Genomic DNA, 22,219 nt, shown 5'->3' on the forward strand with positions numbered 1-22,219 from the left:
CATTTGATTGGTGAAATCATCAAGTTACAAGTGTCTCCCATCACTTGTCAGTTTGGTGTCACTTCGAAATGATGAAATGGTGTGAATTCTCCCTAAGATCTCTCAAAAATGTGGATTATTCTTCAGAACAAACTCAAGGGAACCTATGTTATCATTTTAACACAATAACTTTATGTGGATACACTGTCTGAGAAACGAATAAGTGTCTTGAAGGATGCAAATCTCTCGCACAATGAATTAGTTTTATTGCTACATGAATTTAAACCATGTGTATGGACCCACTAAGTTAAAAAGCATATTAGTAAAAACAATTTAAACAAATATTCATGATGAAGCCATGTTCGATTTGATGGTAACCAGTATTACAGAATAATACAAGGTCTCCAAATTTTTGTTTTCAGGCCTCTTTGGATCTGAACCACTGGGTAATGTATCTCCATTGCAAATTGAATGTGGGATCCTTTAACATGTTGACTGTCAAGCTCCTGAGCTAATGATATTGCTTGGGGCCAAACTACTTCCTGATATTTGCTTATATGATCAAAAGGCTTGTATCTAACATCGACAATACCCACTAAGAGTTTGAGTTTAAGCCCACTTTATTCACAGTAAGGCTAATCACGACTGAATCTACTGTTTAATGTGAAATTTGAACCAGTATGTACCTCCACTGGGTATCAAACGTGGGACACCTTGATTACAAGATGGTTACCACTACAACATCAGGGAGGCCCTGCCAATATGATAAATATGCATGTAGTGAAGGCCAGAAAAAATTGTTGGCAATGAAGCCTGCAGGCGTAACTTGCAGTTTGATGTAATATTTGCATTAAACTAGCACCTGAAGTTGAAAATTTTATCTGGGGCAGGGTGTCTATCAGTTAGGAATGTCAAGGAAGTCAAGCAATTAACAGGTAGGCCAAGAAAGTCAAGAAAAAGTCACAAAATTATGCTTGTGGTCAAGAATTGTTGCTATTTTTTTTACAGTATAGTGAATGTACATTGTACTGGGATTTGATAAATTGTATTGAGTTGTGGTAAAGATTTGTTCACTGTTTCTCAAGAATTACATTCTTGTATGCGTGAAGTTTTGTAAAACTATTAAAGTAATGTGGCCATTCCCCATCCAGGGTGAAGTCTGAAGCATTAAGTTTTACATGTATTATTAATTAAAGCAAGTCTAAATCTCTTTTTAAAGTAGAGCTTCAATTTTCATCTTAACTGGCCTTGCGGTAGGGGTTTTTCATTGAATAAAAATATATATTTTCTTTACTACACCTAATTAGAGGACAATTAAATAAATGTTAAGAAAAAAAGGGGGGTCAAGAAAATGTAAAGTCATGAATTTTGGATGTTATTGTGGTAAACACCCTGTGGGAGATGCTCTTATGGTTTGACATGGTGACAATGGGACTGTTGAAGGATGCTTTGGGAAAATTTTGCTAGCTGGGGATACCATGTTTACTACTGAAATTAATGATGATTGGCACTGTGCCTAACAAGAAAAGATACACATTGTTTTCCAAACCTAGTGGATTCACAAAGAATGGAGGAAGCTCAAAACAAAGAAATCAAGGACACAAACTGAATAATCAATCACATCATTTGTTCATTCCACAAAACTTCTGGTCAAGCAATAGAGGATCGGTCAAGAATGATGGTGTCGATACTAGTAATTAAATAAATTCTTCCAATCAGCTAGTTTACTTCTGCATAGCAAATAGAAACCTGTCTAAATAGAAACCAGATATCATCCATCAGCACTCATCACATTCCTGCTGCAGCCTCCGGCGAGGTATGGTTCAGTTTGTTTTGGATTAGTGTTCTGTTTTTACTGTCAGATTATGGACTGCACTACACTCATCCTTTTGCCAGATACAGCATTTAAAGAAATCAATATATATATATATTATTTGCTTTTACTAATGAAAAGTTTGAGATAGACACTGTCTCCCATCTCTATTGACACTCCACTACTGCAAGCATTTATTATCTGATGTGATGGTTCTTCCATTACCATGAGATTTTAATGCACTGATTACATTTCTTACAACTACAAGCATGTACAATTCTTGTAGAATTTTTGAAGTGGAAACAGGAACTGAATAGAACCAACTATTTCAACAGATCAGGACAAAAAAACATTTCAGGATGGATGCATAAAACAGTGGTATGTTCGTCAACTAGCAATCGAACGTGTAAACTGTCCAGCAAGAATTGAAGCCACAGTAAATGAAGAAACTGGGCACATAACTGTATTTTATCATCATACTCATGTTGTTCATGCACAGCAACCACAAACCCTTCGTAAGCATGGCTATTTCAATTGAATTTCAACAAAATCTTAGTGTTCCCCCTTCCTTATATGGAAAATAGGAATTATGGTTGTGCATAAATAAGTCTAAGGATTGGGTTTAGAAAGTTGAGAAGATATTGTGACAGAAGTCTACTTACAGTGCATGAGTCATCTAAAGAAAGATGGTAGTTGTCGTCCTCAGAAGAATGTCTTGACACAAAATTTTAGATTGAGTATACCAAAAAAAATACTCGTACCAGGTGTTGTTAAACAGCTTCTTTGCACAGAATTTTAGTATAATGCCTTTGAAACATTAAAATAGCAACAAATATTTTGCCTCCTGTAACGTTCTTTAATGAGATTGGACTATTTTTTTGCAGGGTCAACCTGAAGAGTGTGAGTGTGTGTGTGTCACACACACACACATATGTGTATATATATTGTAGTGTGGCATCTGGTTAATTATGGGATCGAGTCACACTGGGACGTAGCTCAATTAAATAAACATAAGATTTCAATTTGGGTCACGCTTGACCACCTCTACCCTGAATGGTGTGGACTAAGGATGTTGGGAGCCTTAGTCGGTTGAATGATACTCACCACTTGCGTGATGATTTGGCCCTCGGCTATTGGCGTCGGCGACAGTTGGGCAGAGATGGGTGCACTGGAGATGGCGGGAGATGCTGGAGACTGCTGGCCTAGATGTTGACAGCGATAGGAGGCGGCAGGAGTTTTGGTGGCTTATCGCTGGACCGCTACTTCTCCGGACTTGGGCTGGCTTCTTAGCTTCTGGCTCTCTGTAGTCCAGACTGCTGGAATCGTACCGCACGCTTGTTGCGACCTCGTGATGATGTGATCTTGTCAATCAGCGTCGATGGTGTCTATTTACCATCTCCAGGTTTATTTTTATACTTCAGAATTCCTTTGAGATGTGGTGGACTTTGCACCTCAAGATATTCACCAGGGGTATCCCTTGATGCTGGTGGAAAGTTATAGTGGAGGTGCAATCACTGCTGGTAAGGGTCATTGCCTTGCTGACTGTGCAGAGCCGAGTGGAAATTTCTTATTACCAGGCTCTGCATCCGGTAGAAATTGCGGTGAATGAGCATTCAACCAATGAGCTTCAGGGTTATGCTTTAACAAATGGAGATTTCAATTTTTATGCTCCCAATTCCTTCATATCTATCTCTCTCTCTCTCTCACTCACACACACACACACAGAGAGAGAGAGAGAGAGAGAGAAATATGTATACACGTAAGTATAAATGAAACAAGATTAAGAACTCCAAATAAAAAAGATGTGATATTATACCCAATTCATAACATGAAGAACTGTTCCAAAGAGAAAACATTATTGGCATGTGTTACTTTCTTCTCATTACACATTGAGTGTTTGGGAAGGTGTTGAAAACAGAATGTTATAATACGGTGGCGCTTAATTGAACCTAATGACATGGAGAAAAATCTGACATGATGGGAAGAAATTTGTCATATCCTCCATCAGCATTCAAAATACTTCCAGAATCGCCTATTGGTTTGTAAACAACCGAAATTTCCCATGTTTAAATTAAGTTTATTGCATTCTGTAATAAGTGTAATGGAATGGTGAATGTGAGAATTTTAATTGTGAAATTTTGAAAAATCCTGACATGATGGGGAAAAAAATGGATGCCATTTCTGTGATCTGCGCTCAAAATACTATTATACTTTCAGAATCGCATACTGATTTGAAATCATCCAAATTTTTCCCCCAAAATGGAGGGCTGTGTGATTATATAATTGCAGCAGTTTAAAATAAGAAAGTCTAGTTACTGAGTTATGACAACTCATCACATCACATTAAATAACTCCTAAATTGTTCTCATGTAGCATTATAGCACTTTAAAATGTCTTGTGACATTTTATGTGAACTTCTTTCTAGACCCACAGGATGCAAAAGGAAGAAGTTTTTGAAATGTTGCAAGCCTTTTTAAAGTGTTGCAGTTACACCAAAAAATTGGTGGATTATTATGAGCGTCCCTACTTCAATTTGATGTAATCAAGATTCTTGTTGTTTGGGTTAACCTGGAGAGGGAGGAAAATGGCATAGAAATATATACAAATACAGAAAAATAATAATGCTAATTTGACCAGCTCTGTTTATGCCCCTGCTGCCCATTCTTTTCTGTCATGTCCAATAAAAACAAGCTGCTGCAGTGTAGGTATCAGTCAGCAGTCCCAGAAAAGACTTACACAGAAGGGTAGGAATCCACAACCCTCCCTCCACACAGTGACATTCATTCCTTTCTCAAGAACTCTGGAATCGGCCCAGCATGATGATAATGGTGGTTTTGAAAATGTCCACGTTCTTACCCAAGAGTTTGCAAGCAAGAATTGGCAATGGATGATTTGTTTCATTTTTCCACATAGCATTGACCACTAGGCAGTTACATGCCTTCGATGTCACATTTGGGTGCAGCACATCAGTTCTGTCTTGGTTCTTGTCATCTGCTTTCCAGAAGGGTACAGCATTTCTCGAAAATCTGTGTGGAACTTCCTGTGTCGAACCCCCAAGTCACAAAGGTGAATGAACCTTTGAAAATTACATATCTTGACTAAAGAGTTGTTTCTCTTGGCTGCTCGTCTAGTCACTCAAGATCATTGGCAACAGTGGAGAAAATTCAAAAGATACTTATCGATACCAACATGGCTCAGTCCTACTGTTTTTATGAATTCTTGTTCAGATTTCTGGCCTCCCCGATGGCATTGTCACCTTGTAATAATCAAGGGGTCCCAGGTTCGATACCCGGTGGAGGCACATAGTAGTTCGGATCTCACTTTAAACTGCAGGTCCAGTCCCAATTAGCCTTAATATGCATAAAGTGGACTTAAAACACCAACTCAATCAAATTGTTCAGATTTCTGTACAGCAATTGCAACAATTTTTTCACAAGAATAGAGTGGTTTAAGGAGTAAAAAACTCTGGAGATACATTTATTTGAATTTGAACTTAAAATTTTGGGTGCGTTAGCACCTAGGCTATTTTGCACCTGTCACGTTATACGGGGTCCAGCCCTTACCATAACTAAAATAGCATAATTGCAATGTTGTTTTACTAAAATATTAAAATATTCTGACTTGTTAAAAGCTAAGATGTGAGAAAATGCCATGTAATTCAAGTGGTGACATTTTATGATAAATACTACTCCCTCTGTCCCATAATTATAGTCCAGTAGGTGACGAAGGAAAGCGTGGGAGGGAGATCGGCAGTCGGTAGGTATGCCTAGGCCCTTCATGGGCTGTTGCGCAACGGATTATTTATTTTTATTTATATATATGCCAAAATGGTAGTACAGGAATGACAGCCGAAGAGGCAGATGGAAAGCACAATTTGCACTGATCCTTGAGTAGTAAAGTTGTATGACTCATTCCCTTGTTTCATGTTCTTCTGCCTACATCAATATGTCAGTTTGAATATCGGGCAATTATTATGAGACAACAAACAAAGTTGTACCGGACAATAATTATGGGACAGAGGGAGTAATATTTTTTTGTGACTTGCAAACTGTAAGTTATAGCAAATACTGCCATGTCAAACAAAGTAAGGAAAGAACATTTGACAGCCATAACTAGGAGTATTCAAGGATAAAAATTTGTGATGAGAACATGTGTAAAATTCAAGATTTTCACCATGTTCACAAATTTTGCAAGTTTCCCATCCCGAAACTGGTCCATAAATGGCAAATTTTATCAGTTCCGTATGATAGGATTTCCCTCCCCAATCATGTTTTGGGAAACTTACAACATTTGTGAACTGTAGGAGCTGGAGTCATTGGCTGTGAGTATGCGACTATTTTCGCAACAATTGGCACACATGTCTATTTGATTAACGATAAAGAGAAAATCCTCCCCCATCTTGACGAAGAGATCTCACGGTGAAAATCTTGAATTCTACACACTATCCCCCTCCCTCTTAAGTGATTGTTTTTGCACTTCTGGAATAAAAAAACATTAATTTCAAAAAATTTAGACACTTTTAGCAGAAAAAATACCAAGAAATAACCATTTCCCAACACAATCCTTTGGAATTTCTTGATTTCTCGGGATCTCGAAAAGTCGAAAATCATTTCCCCAAGTTGGCAATTCTCATGCTGTCATTTTGAATTACTTTTCTTTTATACAGTAACCTTTGATGCATAAAAACATTGATCATTGGTGCCACGATGGAGAGCAGATTAAGTGCTCTCTGCTTGATATCAATGCATCATGAAAAATTTCAAAATGATAAAGAAGTGTTCATCATCAAAGTGATAGATATTTATGTAAAGGAAACAAGGCAAATCCAAATTCTATTTAAATAGTGGACTCAAGTCAGAATTTGTCAACAGCGCCAAGGTATTTTCACTCAATTTCAATTTTATAATTTGTAAAATAATAATAACAAGAAAAGGTAACAACTTCTGTAACTGAGGGTCAAGATATGAAATCTTACTTTGAGTCTCCCTGAGAAAAAATCCTGCGGACACCTTTGTACCACATTACAATTGTTAACTTTGGATTGAACTCCATCCCTTATCACAAACCTCTATTTTACTTCTTTTGTATTGACCTGTGTTATCTCCCATGGCTCAATACTGTTGTCTTCATTACATCATTCACCATAACATGTTTTTCCTTGTTCTTTGTTGTCTGACAAAAAATGTTTGCAAAGAACCACTATTGAATTTTCTGGGTGCCTTTGGATAATTCTATTGCTGTGTTGTTCCTAAATAGTATTCATTATTTGTTTAGTTCACCTCTGTGGCAGCGGGTGTCCCAGGTTTCAAATCCCAGTCTGGACATGGGTGTTCTTTATGACTGTCTCTTCACCATATCATCTCATTCTCATCATCATGAATAGACAAAAGTGACAGAAAAGTGATACTAAACAAAAATACATTTGTTTTTTTTTGTTTAAGTGATCTTGCAGGTTGGCAACTTTAGGACCATGGTAATATTCAAGTATAATTCCCAGTTTTAAAGGTGAATTTTCCAAAAATTCAAGGGTACATGCAGATAGATGTTCTCTCTATTTCATTCCTACATATTAGTACCGTCTCTCACCACCTACACACAGATATAGTAAAAATATAAAGGGTCCGAGTCATTCCAATGGATCCAAAAATTCTAATTCAATTAAATGGTGTACATACTTCAAAAAATATTTAATTTATGGTGCAGAGTTTACATTTGCCATTTAACATACTAAGACTCGAAATGCATCTACAAAGATAAATCACAAATGTTACGGCATATACTAATCTATGAAAGATTGTTAATTGTATAAAAATTTCAAACTCAATTTAACATCAACTTCGAGATATTTTACCTTGCAATAATCTTCAGTCTGTCAGATAGATTGTTCTGCAAAGGATACTAACAAGGTAAACTGATTGAGAGAATTCTGTTCTATTTTCCATGCAGCTTTCTTTTCCTTCTTTGATAAAAATAAAGCTGAACTGTGAAAAACGTGCCTCAGGGAATTCATAGACATGTATAAATTCAATGGAATTTTGATTCACAAAAGTTGCTACTTTCACGTGCACAGAGAAAAATCCATGCAGAATTAGAATTGGTCGGGAAAAAATGGCTTTCTGCGGCTTTTTTCACAAAAGTGTGTCAAATCAATGAAAATACAGGAGTTGGCAGTAATTTTCCTGTTTCATTGTTTTCGTTTAGCTCCCTACTGTAAAGTGGACACTCATTTCATAATATAAAATACAATTTACAATATGAAATTCGTAGCTAGACATAAACATTGTTGAAACGGTTCCTACCGAGTGTTATCTTCATATTTTGGTTGGCTTATTAAATAAATCTATGTAGTATAAACATATTCATGTAATTAGAGTAGTTTTGTATGTTTTTTTTTTTTAATATAACCTAATAGTATGATCAGTAAGATACTATTTACGATGTTTGAATTTGTTATACGAACACGTACATGAAGCAAAAAAGAAAATACTGCTCTACCTTTTGAAAGTCTAGTATCAAATCTCTTTACATTAAACTTTGTGTTCAGTAAAATATGTATATTTGTATTCTGGCTTTCCCGCACATCATGTATAATTTGGATAAATGGCTGCTAACCCTGGTCGCAGAGCAACTAGTGGTGTATTTTCGCTGCTTGTTGCAAAATTCTCAACATTTGTGAGACCTCAGCCCAGTAAATTTATTTCTTACAAGTCGATGCCCTGATCCCAACAAATTTAACTGATAAATACATTTCTGATCTTTAAAGTTTATATGGAAATTAATATGCACCCTTAATTAATATTTATATATCAACTCTGGCATAATCATGGTTCAATTATGTATAGACTTGCTGTCAAATATAAAATTAGATTTAAATTTGTTGTCAATCCCTGGGTGCAATGGATTTTTGCGGCCCTGCAGTTGAAAAACACTGGCACTAAAACTGAAGCAGAAGCAAATAAGACTGGTAGCAAATGTCAAGCAAAAAAATCCTATTTTAGAACTCTGGACTGGACCTACAGATTGAAATGAGATCCGAAGCACTCTGACCACCGAGGTTCAACCTTCTTGTTACAAGGCAACATTAATAATTTATTCCACTCCAGAGGCCCATTCGTGATTATAAAAGGAAACTTCTATCAAAAAGCCGGCCTTTTTACAACAATAGGACTAGCAATTTGTTCTCTGTGATTTACAGGCTAAATTAAATCTTAATGTCTGATGAAGTAGCTAACAATCTTGTTAAGTTTAGAGAATATTCAGACCAAAGCAACACATGACAGTGGGGGGCCATGACAACTGACATGGGCCCCTTCAGTCTGTAAGCAAGCATCCACCATGCATGCACAAGCAAGACCAAGGTAAAATTATGTGCGCCATTGAAGGAGCTTTCAGACTGAAGTCACAGATGACGAGCGACACAGTCTCATTCAGTATAAAGTAAAACATTCACCGTGCATACCATTGAGAAAACAGTGTAGTCCGAGCAACATGCAAGTGACATGTTTAGGTTGTTGTCACACTTTCTTTTAAAAGGTTGAATGGTTTACTGAGAGTCTGCTTCCAAGTGACTGACACATGTCACTTGTTGCTTCGGTCTGAAAGTTCCCTGAGAAAATAGTACAGGCCAAGTAACAATTGACACTTGCTTCGGGGTCATTGGATGTCAATTCATCCAAGTTATGTCACCCACCATCCCCGATTTTGACTAAATTCAGTATACTTATATAATTTTTAATGCTGATTACAAAAACGACAATATTTTTTAGATTGGTCTAGGGGTTCAGAAGTTAACGCACTTTCTAAAATCTCCGTGTACGCCACTTGCAGATCCACTTTGAATGACACGCATTAGGTTATAAATGATAGTATCTTTCCTCAGGTTTGCCGTAGAAACTTCAAGTTTCCTTTCTTTTGTTAAAAATGGTGTAAGCTTTCATTCAAATAAGGTTTCAGATGAATGTATTAATAACCATGTATTTTTATGTATAGTTCCATGTAATTTTACAAGAATAAATTACTTACTTCAATAGTGAATTTCGTGCAATACCCCCCCCCCCCCCCTTCAATTTCCCACCAATTTTATATGTGGGTAGCTCGGAGTGTGTGCTAATGCCTGGTGGAAGAATTGGGATGGGCGGTTCAGAGACAGGGTGATAAAAAAAACCTGAGGGAAAATACCATCATTTATAACCTATTGTGTGTTATTCAAGGTGGAGCCGCAAGTGGCGTACACAGAGATTTTAAAGAGCACGCCAAGTTACAGGCTTGGTCACATGACAAGTGGAGTTGTTCATTTGTTTGAAATTGCAGAGGTAGAAAGCCAGCAAGTTGTTTGTTGCAGTTCTTCAAATGTGTGGAAATGTATGTATAAGAACATTTGCTATGTGATTTCTGTGGTGAAACACAAGTAGTGTTTAAAATGTGGAAAAGCAACGTGTTCTCGGTTATATCTACTGATAGTATTTGGCACTGCAGTCGAAGTGCAGTTTGAAAGATTTACACTTCCAGTCAACACCTTCAAGACCACACTGCAAGATCATTCTCGAAGTATACTCGCTTCAAGTATGGTCTTGCATCTTTTGGACATGGCCTGATACTCTCTTTGAATATTCCATAATTCATGTATTAATGTTAAATTTCAAGGGTACATATTAATTAATGTATAAAGTTGAAAAAAATAGGATGATATTTGCGAGAAAAATTGTTGGGATCGGAGCATCAACTTTGAAAATACGAATTTACTGGGCTGTGGACTTACAAATGTTGAGAACCACTGTTGTTCAGAGCATCCATTTTCTTGTTCACCTTCGACGCTTCATCATTTACAAATGATTTTCCTATGAGATCATGGCACATGGCAATGAAGGAGATTTCGAATCAACATTTTTAAAACTTTGTTTACATCACCTATCCCAATACATGTTTATAAACCTTTACTGTACACTAATGCCTTGCAATAACAAGTTAGTATTATGTCACTCATTAAGGAGAAGTCTGATTAGATAGTGTGTCTAACTTGGCTTGGATATCACCCTTTTTGTGCTACATTTTCCGTTGATTCTTCCATTTCTAGTAGATTCAGCCACATGTGATAGATATTGAAATAATCTAATGTGTCTATTCAGCCGACATCAGTGTTACTATTAATACCATGATCCTGGGTGGATTACAGTTGTAACTTTATGCACACAAAATATGCCTGTTATGGCATGCAAGACCTTTTAACACATATTTTGATTTTGAATTTGCTAAACAAGCTGTGATTGCTCAATAGTTCCAAAGTTATTGAACCTTGCAGTTAGCTACAATACTTATTGGTCAAATATGGGTCACAATTTTTGTTGTGCACCACCTTCTTCCACAGGCTATAGCTTTAGAACTATTTCTCAGCGAAACCTAATATTTGTATAGAACCTTTCTATACATAACTGGACCATCATCCAAATCCAAGACTTTCTGAAATTGGTCTGACAAGGAATGACCCATATAATTTCTTTACTGATATTTAAAAGTAGTTGCGGTAGCTCAGTCATTAAGGCATCTGACTACCACGTGAGAGACCCGGGTTCGATCACCGGCGGGGGAGAACCAGGAATTTTTCCACCTGTTCAAGCAGCTCCGATGCCCACCCAGCGTCGTATAAAGTGGGCACCTAGAGAAAACTCGGCGGGGGGGGGGGGGGAAGGCAGCCAGGGGCATGGTGCTGATCACATCACCCCCACCTTCGGCTGTGATCAAGATATTGTGGAGACCTAACCTCACACCCCCTATACGCCATCATGGCATGGTGCATAACACACAGGAGCACTTTACTTTACTGATATTTAAAAACTGTTTAAGCAATGTATATGATTCATCATATCTGGTTGAAAATATATGTAACTTTTTGAATTTGGTATTGCCTAGCCTTTTTATATAAATAAAGTTTACTATAAGTTGTCTTACTTCTGTGTACATGGACATCTCCAGGATCTTTTCGAGGGGGGTGGGCAGGAATATTTTTACCCCTCAAAAAACACTATTTCAGTCTGAAATTATCATGTTTCTTCAATGAATTTATAATAAATAACATGAATTACGGTGACTGAAATGAAATTATGTGTGAAATATGTAGTTTTTAGGTGGACAGTCATTTTCCTTGGCTCCTTTCGGATGTCCATATCTGTGTATGTAAATTACAGTGGCACATTCTCCTATTACCACGTTTACAGCTAGTAAACCAACTTTTTTCATATTGTATTTCATTTAAAGTATGGTTTATTGCTCATTATATATTCTGCAAGCTACGAAAACCAGCTTCTAAACCAGAATTTAAGTAAATTATTTAAAAAAAACTTAAAAACTGGTCTCCATCACACCTTCTGATGACCAGGTTTCCTCCCAGATTGTAGGTAAGGGAGACGAAAAGAAAGTAGGAGAGTGGTTATTTAAAAACATGAGGCTTCAGGGTGCTTGGCATAGGCAGTGTTGTTATGTGAAGGGAAATTTATCTTGGTACAGGGAAACCTATGTCCAATTGTAGGTAAAGAGGGAATTTTATGAAAAATTAAAAAAAGCAGAACATCTGAAGTTGGATTTCCATTTTCTTTCATTTACTTGCATGCCTTCATTAGTGTTTTTCTTCTATTACATATATTACATCTATTACATAGGCCTATATCTGGTACACGAGATCAAATTTTCAGAAACCTGTGCGTTACTGTATAAAAAGCAGGGTACCAGTTAGATATAGTGAAAACACATTTAACTCGTTTATTTCCGAATTATTTACATTTGTACTTACCTTATATGCATAGCGGAATATTTTTCAACTTGGGATTATGTTTTTTTCACTGAAAAAAGTGTAATTTTTCACATTACAAGTATTTATTGGTCGTTGCTAAATCGCTTTCGTTACACACAATATGGCGGGCAAATCTTGACTCACGTTGTCTATCGTCAGCTGATATGCAGTGTTTCCAAACTTATGAACCGAAAAATGCCGCACAAACTATTCACAAAAATTTTTAAGCGAAAATTGATCCACAAACCATTCATGGAAGGTTAGGTTAGATTCAGTTAGGTTAGGCAAACAGAAAATTAAATTGGGGGAAAAAAACGCTCACACTTCATCTTGTAAAACTACCGTGTGGTTGCTACACTAACACTTATTAACCGAAAAATGATGGTTTTTAGGCTAACATTGATCCACAAACCATTCACGGAAGGTTAGGTTAGGTTCAGTTAGGTTAGACAAAAATAGAAAATTAAATTGGAAAAAAAACCTCGCTCATATGTCATCTTGTAAAACGACTGCGTGGTTGCTACACTGACAGGGGGTTACATATTCGAATGAACGGAACATTTGATTCACTTAGTTGACGGTAATGGTGGCACGAGCTATCGTGCAACGGAGATACATTAATGTCGAAAATGACATTATTTACCGGCTGAATAAGTTGCACGAATCGAAAGAACACTATTCCCAGCTTCCAAAAGTCCACAGGAACTCAATTCCGTAAGTACTTTCCCATCATTTCTCCTGTAAATTTGAAGAATTCTGTTTTCACTATATCTAACTGTTACCAAAAGCAGAATTTATACTAGCATTAACGTGAACTCATTTCCTAAAGTATATATTTTGGCCCTTTTCATCGTGGACATAATGGCATTTTAACTTTGTGTTCTGTAATTTATCATCAAATTCTAAACAGGGTCATTCCATGTGAAAATGCTAAAAGAACTAAACCTGACCCACCTAACTACGAAAGTATGAGTGCAAAATGTGCAATTTTTTCAACACCTTTAAATTGCAGTATTTTGGCAATCATGGCACCTGTAGAAGGGTATTGAACAAAATTGGTATTGGAGTGCTTCCGCCGCTTTTTATTATTAAAACCCTTTGTATGCACACTCAAATAGCAAAAGAACAAGTCGATAATAACTATTGGTACCAAACCTAACCTAACTATGTAAAATTATACTTGCTGTTGTAGAATGTCGTTTTGGGTGCTAGATTCAATTGCTCGAAGCTTTCAGGCTCTTATTGGTAAAGAAACACTTTATTTCACAGTGGCACATTTTCGCGAGCTAAAATCAACTGAAAACGTTCACAAACAACAAAATATTCATATACCATACAAAACCTTTCACATTCTATAGAGGGTGTACACAGGGTCAAGGGTGCCAAACTCCACAGTATGTGTTAACAGACGTAAATCGAAATCGAACCATGTAAAAATTACGTACGTAGCATGATGAAATCGCAATAAAACAAAAGGAACTTGGGCCCCAAAATCACTATAAATTGGGCATTTATGAAAAAATGTGGGGGTTGTACGGATATATCACTGCCTCACATAACACACTCATATCAACATATTTCAAGAAGCTTGCACTAAAATATCATTAACTATTTAATGTAAAAAAAAAACAGTGCATTACAACCCCTCACAGAAGAGGTTTATTCGGAAATATTAATCTGGCTAGGTCTAACATTGCATTTAGAGGGGTGTAGGGGTAAATTTAGAGCCAAAATAACTGTAAATTGGGCATTTGTGAAAAAATGTGGGGTTTGTGCTGATAAATCACTGCCTCGCAGTACATACTGATATCAACATGTTGCATATTGCTGGAATCTTGCACTAAACGATCATTACGCCAATGCTAAGGTTTCTCTTACAGACATTTCTTTCGTCACAGCTCCTCTTGCAGTTTTCAATATCATAATTTTATACTCCAGTTATTGCATTATCGATTCAACTGTCTACTCACTTTCGGGAGTATGTATCTTGCAGTTTTCAATATCATAATTTTATACTCTAGTTATTGCATTATTGATTCAACTGATTGATTCTACTCACTTTCGGGAGTTTGCAAAAGGATTTCACCTGAAAATGATATCAATCCGACAAATTATTCACACTCTTCTTTATAATTAACATATATTCAATTAATATACAGAATAGGACAACAACAAACAACACGGCTTCGGTAACTGATCTTCATTTGTTTACATGACGATTGCGCGAGGCCCCTTAATCAGGATTTCATCATCACTTCCGGTGCTAGTCCTGTCCTATGTGGAAAAAGAAATTTCGCCCACTGTACAGGGTCAATGAAGTTAGTAATAAGTTGTGTTTTACACAGCCTATATTTGATAAATTTGTGTTTTACACAGCGTATATTTGATAAAGTTGTGTTTTACACAGCGTATATTTGATACACTTGTATTTTGAATTGTAACTTCTGCAAATATGCTGTATAAAGAAATGAACTGCCGGAGTACTAATTGAGTACGTACATTCTCAATCTTTGAATGCGACAAGAAAAGCGGTCTCTCTTATCGCACAACGCGAGGAGAACCTTTCGTTCTGACGTCAGTGCGAAATATTTTCATTGTTAGGCTAAATGCTTAAGTTGTTAGGTTAGGCTTGTTATAATTTGTTCTCTTAGCAAAAATAATACATTTACAGTGATTTATGCTAAGAGAACCAAACCTAATACACTTAATGTAATAACGTAGTAATTTTCATCTGACGTCAGTACGCAAGGTTATCCTCACGTTGTGCGATAAGGGAGACTCTACCAGAAGAAGTCGTTACCGGCGAGAATTTGCGCAACAAGCTTCATCCAGGTAGTACGATTTAGCACAGTTTTCGCAGAAATTTCTACGTTCATCTAGGTCGATTGCATTTCTATGGTAGATTGCGAGCAAAGTTTTCAGGCAAGGTAATTTCCATGTGTTCAAGCCTAATTTTAAGATAAATAAATGTTATGTGAAACAGAAACGTTATTCGTTTTGTAGTCGTACAGGAACCGGAATGGTGTTTTTTAAAAATTTGCTAGCGACATTTGATTGATTATATGAGTCGTGTGAAAGATTTAGCAGGTAATGCAAAACATGTTTCAATATTTACACATTTATTGAGAAGGAAAAGGATGAGTGAAATTACATGCTGTCACATTTTAATATATTCAGTCAGGTTTGTAATTTACATGTTGAACGTTTGTCAGTTGTATATCCTGTAATTTGCAAAATAAGAATTGAACAAATTATTGAAATGTGACAAAATTCTATATCTGTGTGCTTTAGGTGATAAAGGCATTATAAAAGCTTGTATTATGCTTATTTGTTGAGAACTGCTTGTGTGTAGTTTGTTACCTTATACTTAGGAATACTTATTGAAAAACATGATAACAATTACTATAGATAGACCACAAGGAAAAAAACCTTGGGACCAAAAGTCCCCGTGCAGCTTTCCCTTATTCCCTCCACCTCCGGCCATAAGGAAGCATGGTCCACTCTCCCCCTCCCCTACTCCCGGGGGTACGGTGTACAGGAAGCGGGGGTCTGCGCAGGTTGTTTTGCTCGTCGTTCCACTATACTTGAATTTTCCTGTTACAGAAAAGTACTGGTCATCTGTTTTAATATTTTAGTAACGTCGTAAAGCGTCTCTTTTTTGTTCATGTTGGTGTTTTAAGTCCACTTTATGCACAGAAAGGCTAATCGGGACTGGCCATACAGTTTTAAGGTGGGATCCAAACCACTATGTGCCTCCACCGGGTATCGAACCCAGGACCCCTTGATTTCAAGGCGATGATGCTACCACTGCACCATCGAGGAGACCCTTTTTGTACATGCCCACATGTAGCTACTTATTTTATAACTCCATTTCAGATAAATAATGATATTTTTTTGTCTAAGCTTCTAATTAATTAATATGGCAACCACACAAAAACCCAATTTATGTATTAATTAAATGCGCTTACATTATATCCATGGTTACATGAAATGCTGAAGTACCTGGTGAAAGCACGTTGTGGTTCGGATCTTACTTTAAACTGTAAGTCCAGTGCGAATTAGCCTTAGTGTGCATAAAGTTAAATTAAAACTTGTTCGAAATGCTGAAACTGAACTATTCCATGCCATGACTTTTGATCTGACCACTGAAATTCCTAGCTTTTTCCCCAGCCTGAGCTTATAGGTGTTATTTGTGATGACCCCTTCATCAATTTAATTTAATAGCAACTTATCCTCATTTCTATGATAGCAAAACGTGCGGGAAAAGTGATGTAACAATAACAATGTGCTGGTGAAATATGTATAATGAACATGTTTCCCCAGTGGCGTGGCGTGACTTTTTCAGAAGTGTTATCGACCATCAGTGCGACAATTATGCCCGCTAGACGTTTTCACCCCCCCCCCCCAGAAAATAAAACATGTCTTTGATCTAGATTTTTGTGCAATCCGCACAGTGATTTATCCACAAGCACTCCTAGAAAGAGCTACCACTCATGAAACAGTTACTGCAAAAATCCAATGAATCAACCCTTCTCAATTCTTCATCTGCCTCTGTTTCTTTGCAATGAGGTGCAAGGGGGAAGATGAACATCCACACTTTTCTCGGGTCAGATTGATGTTTGTGTGGTGAGCAGACGACAGAACTCACCTCCTCCAGCGACAGTCAAGGGAAGCCCAGTTGTATGTACTACTGTTGCCAACTTAGTATTTTGGAGCATGGTTTGTCCAAATCACGAATCACAGCAAGGGACTATCTTTCATCTAGGCGAATACCTAACTGGTCTCATTTGTAGTTAAATCCAACCTTGGCTTTGCAGTCTACCTCTAGTTGCTTCACAGAAATAGGATCCCCATTTGAGGCAGGATTTAGCTCTTTTCTGCCAATCCATTGTGACAACACTGGCCTGGGCCCCTAAACAGGCATATGAATAACCCAAGAGCACACTTGCCCCAAACTCTTTCCCTGCTCTTCCCTTGCATTGGCACCCCCTTCTCTTGTTACCTCTTGAGGGTAGCGGTACGGCCTCCCTCTTCACTTCTGTTCTCTACAATATCTACTCGACGGCAACGCTATTGTTAACGTATTTAACAATGTTGTCATTTTATTGAAGCAACTAAGCCTGGCGACAGACAGGTTAAGTTTGAAGCAGATTTTATGTATTAAACCACGCGAGAATGGCACTCTCCATCTCCCATGCAAGTTTTGCCTCAACTGCCGAGCTGTTCATATCACACACTGAGAAAATTGGCAGTATTACAGCGGAACTACATTCTGTGTGCACTTTTGGGTCTACTATATGTGAAAAGTTGCTGCAAACTTAACCTGTCGCAGGGCTTATTTAATTCTTTACATTTTGCTGTTACCTATGGTAACACCGGTTACATGCATGCCATGAATGAAGATGAGTCTCTCATGTATAAAACAAACAATGCCATTTCGTCCATTGAGAATGCAAATGTTCTATCTGAAATTCTAAACAAATTGAGATATTTTGGCTGTAGTCTATTTAGGATGCAATTGTTTCATCTCTGCTATAGTCTGAGGTAAGAATTTACAATACCGGACCCCTCCCCGATTTTTGTAATATTTCGCATACTCACTAATTGAGGCCTCCTAATCACGAATTTGAAGTTAAAATTTGAGGGTCACATGTAGAAATTGCAAAATAAGCTAAATTTGGCAAGGAAATTTTGCAGTTACAGTGCTATCAAACTAACATTTTTTATCAGTCTGTGATCGAAATTGGCCCACAAACTATTCACAGATAACCCCACGAACCACTCTCGGTAAGGTTAGGTTAGGCAAACATAGTTAAAATTTGGGGTTGTAGAACCATACATGGGTAGCTCCACAAACCATTCACGGATAGCCCCAAACCATTCATGGTAAGGTTAGGTTAGGGAAGCATAGTTAAAATTTGGGGTCGTAGTAATATCAGGAATATATACATTTCATTCTAAAAGGTAAAATGTTGCAATAACCATTGTTTTCGTGGAGAAATCCAGGATTTCTGTTCTGATTGCGGACCACTCAGTTTCGCTTATTGTGCACGTGACCCCCAAATTTTAACTTCAAATTCGTGATTAGGAGGCCTCAATTAGTGAGTATGCGAAATATTATAAAAATCAGGAAGGGGTCCGGTATTGTAAATTCGCTCCTAGTCTGATGCATACATACAACCAATATTGATATATTGAGAGTATTTTTGATTCATGTGCAAAATTAGGAAGCAGCCACAAAAATTCAAGCTCCAACAGCTAATGACACCTTACGACAATTTCCTCAACCAACTACAAGTGCTATCGGAGTATGAGATAAACCACTTACATTCTAACCTCAGTAACTTGTGGGGGCTGCTTAGAAATAGTAGTGGTCTTCGGTTCTTATTTTTGTTGGTAAAATACAAAGTTTTAAATAATAGTGTAATCAAAGTAGTTGATTGATTTCCCAAAATTTGAATTATTTATTTTACATTGCCACTGAATGAAAAATTTACAATGAAATTGTTTGATCTCCATCTCGTTTCCAGAATGCTGTGTTCTATTTGGTAGATACTGACACTCTCAAATCAAAACTAGTGTTGCTTTCAATTGTTCTATCTAGAATTTCAATTATTGACTACAGCATAAATACCTAACGAAACAACTACTTCTTTTTAGAGAGTCTTCAATATATCAGCCTGCACAATGCACAGTGAACCAGAATTCTGAAAATGGGGACAATCTGATTTGGTGCATAGAGATACTTTATGCTGTCAGTATTTCTAATAACAAAATATAATACATAACAAACATAAAGTGATAGAAATTCTGTTGTTATTCACATGATGACAGTGCAAAATAATAAAGTAACGGAATGTGTACAATGTACCAAGAAAAACTGCAGTTTGTAATATCACAAAAAATCAATTATATGCTGTGCATATTGACATGAACACTACCAAATCCTACAGTTGGAAGGGTGTTTGACTGCCAAGCGTAGACTCGGGTATGATTCTCAGGGTGGGTGATCTACAGTCGGGATTTTTTCGGGCTTTGGTCTTGTATAAAGTGGCTGTGAGGTTAACACAGCATGTAATGAATGGGTATCTGGAGGTAACCCGGAAATGTGTGTGGGGGGAGGGGGTAACGTGGTGCTGATCACATTACCTCCACAAAGGTCTGAGATCGTGAATGTGTGGAGCTGCCACGTTCTCCCATATTCCTTCAGGGCATGGTGCATTGTGCACAATGAAGTTCACCTACGTTACTCTACAAAATCAATTGTAAAGTGCACTGTGTTCATGTACTGACTGAGATGTACCTTAACCTTCACTGTTAGCACTTGATAAACATTTCAATTGGTCAGGGGGATTGTTGGGCTTGTACTTGACGCTCCGTGATGTCGAGCAAGCCAGTGACGTCTTCTGAGAGCGTGCATGATTTCTTAGTAGGCAAAGGCCGAAGGCTTGATATTAGTGGATCGCATGAGATAAGCAGATGATGCAAAAGATCTTTGTTTAGAGAAATTCGGAGCTCTCGGGGAAGTCACTCTCTAAATTCTCTTGATTCTTTCTTCTTAAGCCTCCTTTCAGAGCTGCCGACTGGAAAACAGCTGCTGATAAGGCATCTGGTCAGTGCACCAAGATCTTGTGTATGCCATCGGGCATACAATACTTGAAATATTCTGCTACAAGATGTTTTGCAGTTGACAACGTTTGTCGCATTATGAGTGATCTTGTCAAAATTGTTTAAATTTCTGTCTGCCAAGTGCCACAAATGTAACACACCTGAGCAGATGATGTACCGCTCACTCTGCTGCAAACTAATGTGTGAAACACTGTCAGATCTTCCCGAATGCCAGTTGAGAGGTACGTAGGACTGAAATGCTGTATCTAGTCTCCAATGTATTCTGATTCTGCTCGTTTTACTTAAATACTGTGTTCTATTGAAATTCTATTTCAATGCAGGCATATTTGTCATTGTGAAGCTTTATGTAACTGACATTCTTTTTCCATCTCGTAATTGCACATTAGCACGAGTTAGCAGCCAGGTTTCTCTTGGTTGCATTTACAAGACCCATTGAATCATTCACCATAAACATCTTCATCTCACCTCGTCGCACAAATTATGAAAGTCAAAGGGAATAAACACACATCATTGTAACTCAGCTGAAAACAGCAGCGCATGGACCTGCTCGTATAACAATGCCTACAACACAGTAAATTAATTCATACTCTACCCACAGAAAGTGCATACCTTGATGATATGTAGAATATGTACAACAGAAATCCACACAGATAATGTTCCGATAGTTCAACACCAGTCTCAATGGGTGAAACTGTGTGTGAGACGTCTGTTAAATGGCATTTGGAAAATGTATGTGTTTTGCCCATCTTAAATCCTCATTTATGTTAACACCTGGATGGAACTATTTGCATTTTGAGACAGTCCCAGCATTGCTCTACAGGGAACAAATGCTTTAAAGGCTCTGCTTTGAAGTATGAATTTCGATTTTTGTTCCCATTTTCAGAATTCTGGCCCACTGTGCATTGGTGACAAAGATTCAATCATGTCAAACTTTAAAGGGCTCTCTTGAAAAAATGAAAAGTGGTGGATGATTTGCTACATTCTATGATTGTTATCGTACTTTTTCAGTGATTCGAGTAAAAATTGTTGGGGAAGGGGGAATGGGGTGGATGACTGGGGGATGCTCCTATAATGAGACAGGTGGGGAGATGCTTTGCATAAATTTTCCCAGCTAAAGGGAATTTTTAGGAGGAAACATATTTTTTTCCTGATGCTTCGGAAGTCTGCCAAACTCAGTATAAGTGCCGACCATATGCCTACAACGTACTCTTCAGCCTTATTTAACATAAAAATGCATAATTATACCTTTAGCACAAATAACACATATTTCTAGGGAAAGAACATAAAATGTACATTTTTTAGATGTTCCAGACAGTATAAAGTTTCCAAATGCTTTGTGCAAATATATATTTTGGAGTTAATGCATAAAATGCATGTCCCGCACCATGGCCATGCAGTCTAAAGCATTAGGCTCTGGGCTCCATCTACGAGATGCGTGCAGGTTCGAGTCTCCTGAGGGAAGCGTAACAGCTTTTCTCCTGATATTTTGGGATGAATTTTGGGGAGCTACGAATGAGAGGCGTAACCTGGTCACTGAAACCTACAACATCATCTGATATCCACCTATCACTTGGCACTTTTTTTTTTGATTGTTTTTGAATGAAAATATTTTTAACTTTTAACCACTATTTTTAGAACATAATATTTTAAAAGAAAATTAGCACCTAAAAATCCTCTCCCTACCCATTATGAGTGGGTGAAACTGATCTGCCTTCCATATACTGGATGTTTTATTTTTTTTAAATTTGTGAGGAGTAAAGAAGCATTTTTGAAGATAGACCTAGGGGGTCAGCGTTTCGCATCAGATGAAGAAGTGGTTCAAAGAAATTGGACGGAATTTTTACACACAAGGAATTGAAAAACTAGTCACACGATATGAATAGTGCTTGGAACACCTTGGTGACTATGTTCATGCATTTTCGTCCAATAATTTTTTTCTGTCTAATGTGTTTCATTTGTTTTTAGAGGGGGGTGTAACTTACTTTTTGATTCACCAACATATTATGTGGAACTGA

The 22,219-nt window shown here is 37.3% G+C and overlaps 1 protein-coding gene across 1 annotated transcript in view; it reads left to right on the forward strand.

The window, feature by feature from the left end:
* The first annotated feature begins 15,366 nt into the window (after nt 1-15,366).
* LOC145999684 (NFX1-type zinc finger-containing protein 1-like) overlaps nt 15,367-22,219 on the forward strand; it is a 105,676-nt gene continuing 98,823 nt past the window's right edge. Inside the window, exon 1 of the mRNA XM_083136893.1 lies at nt 15,367-15,502. The gene's annotated coding sequence lies outside the window, so the exon portion shown is untranslated. The remainder of the gene's footprint in view (nt 15,503-22,219) is intronic.

This window comes from Lepisma saccharinum, chromosome 15 (genome assembly GCF_977018435.1).
Source record: "Lepisma saccharinum chromosome 15, izLepSacc3.1, whole genome shotgun sequence".
Classification (NCBI taxonomy): Eukaryota; Metazoa; Arthropoda; class Insecta; order Zygentoma; family Lepismatidae; genus Lepisma; species Lepisma saccharinum.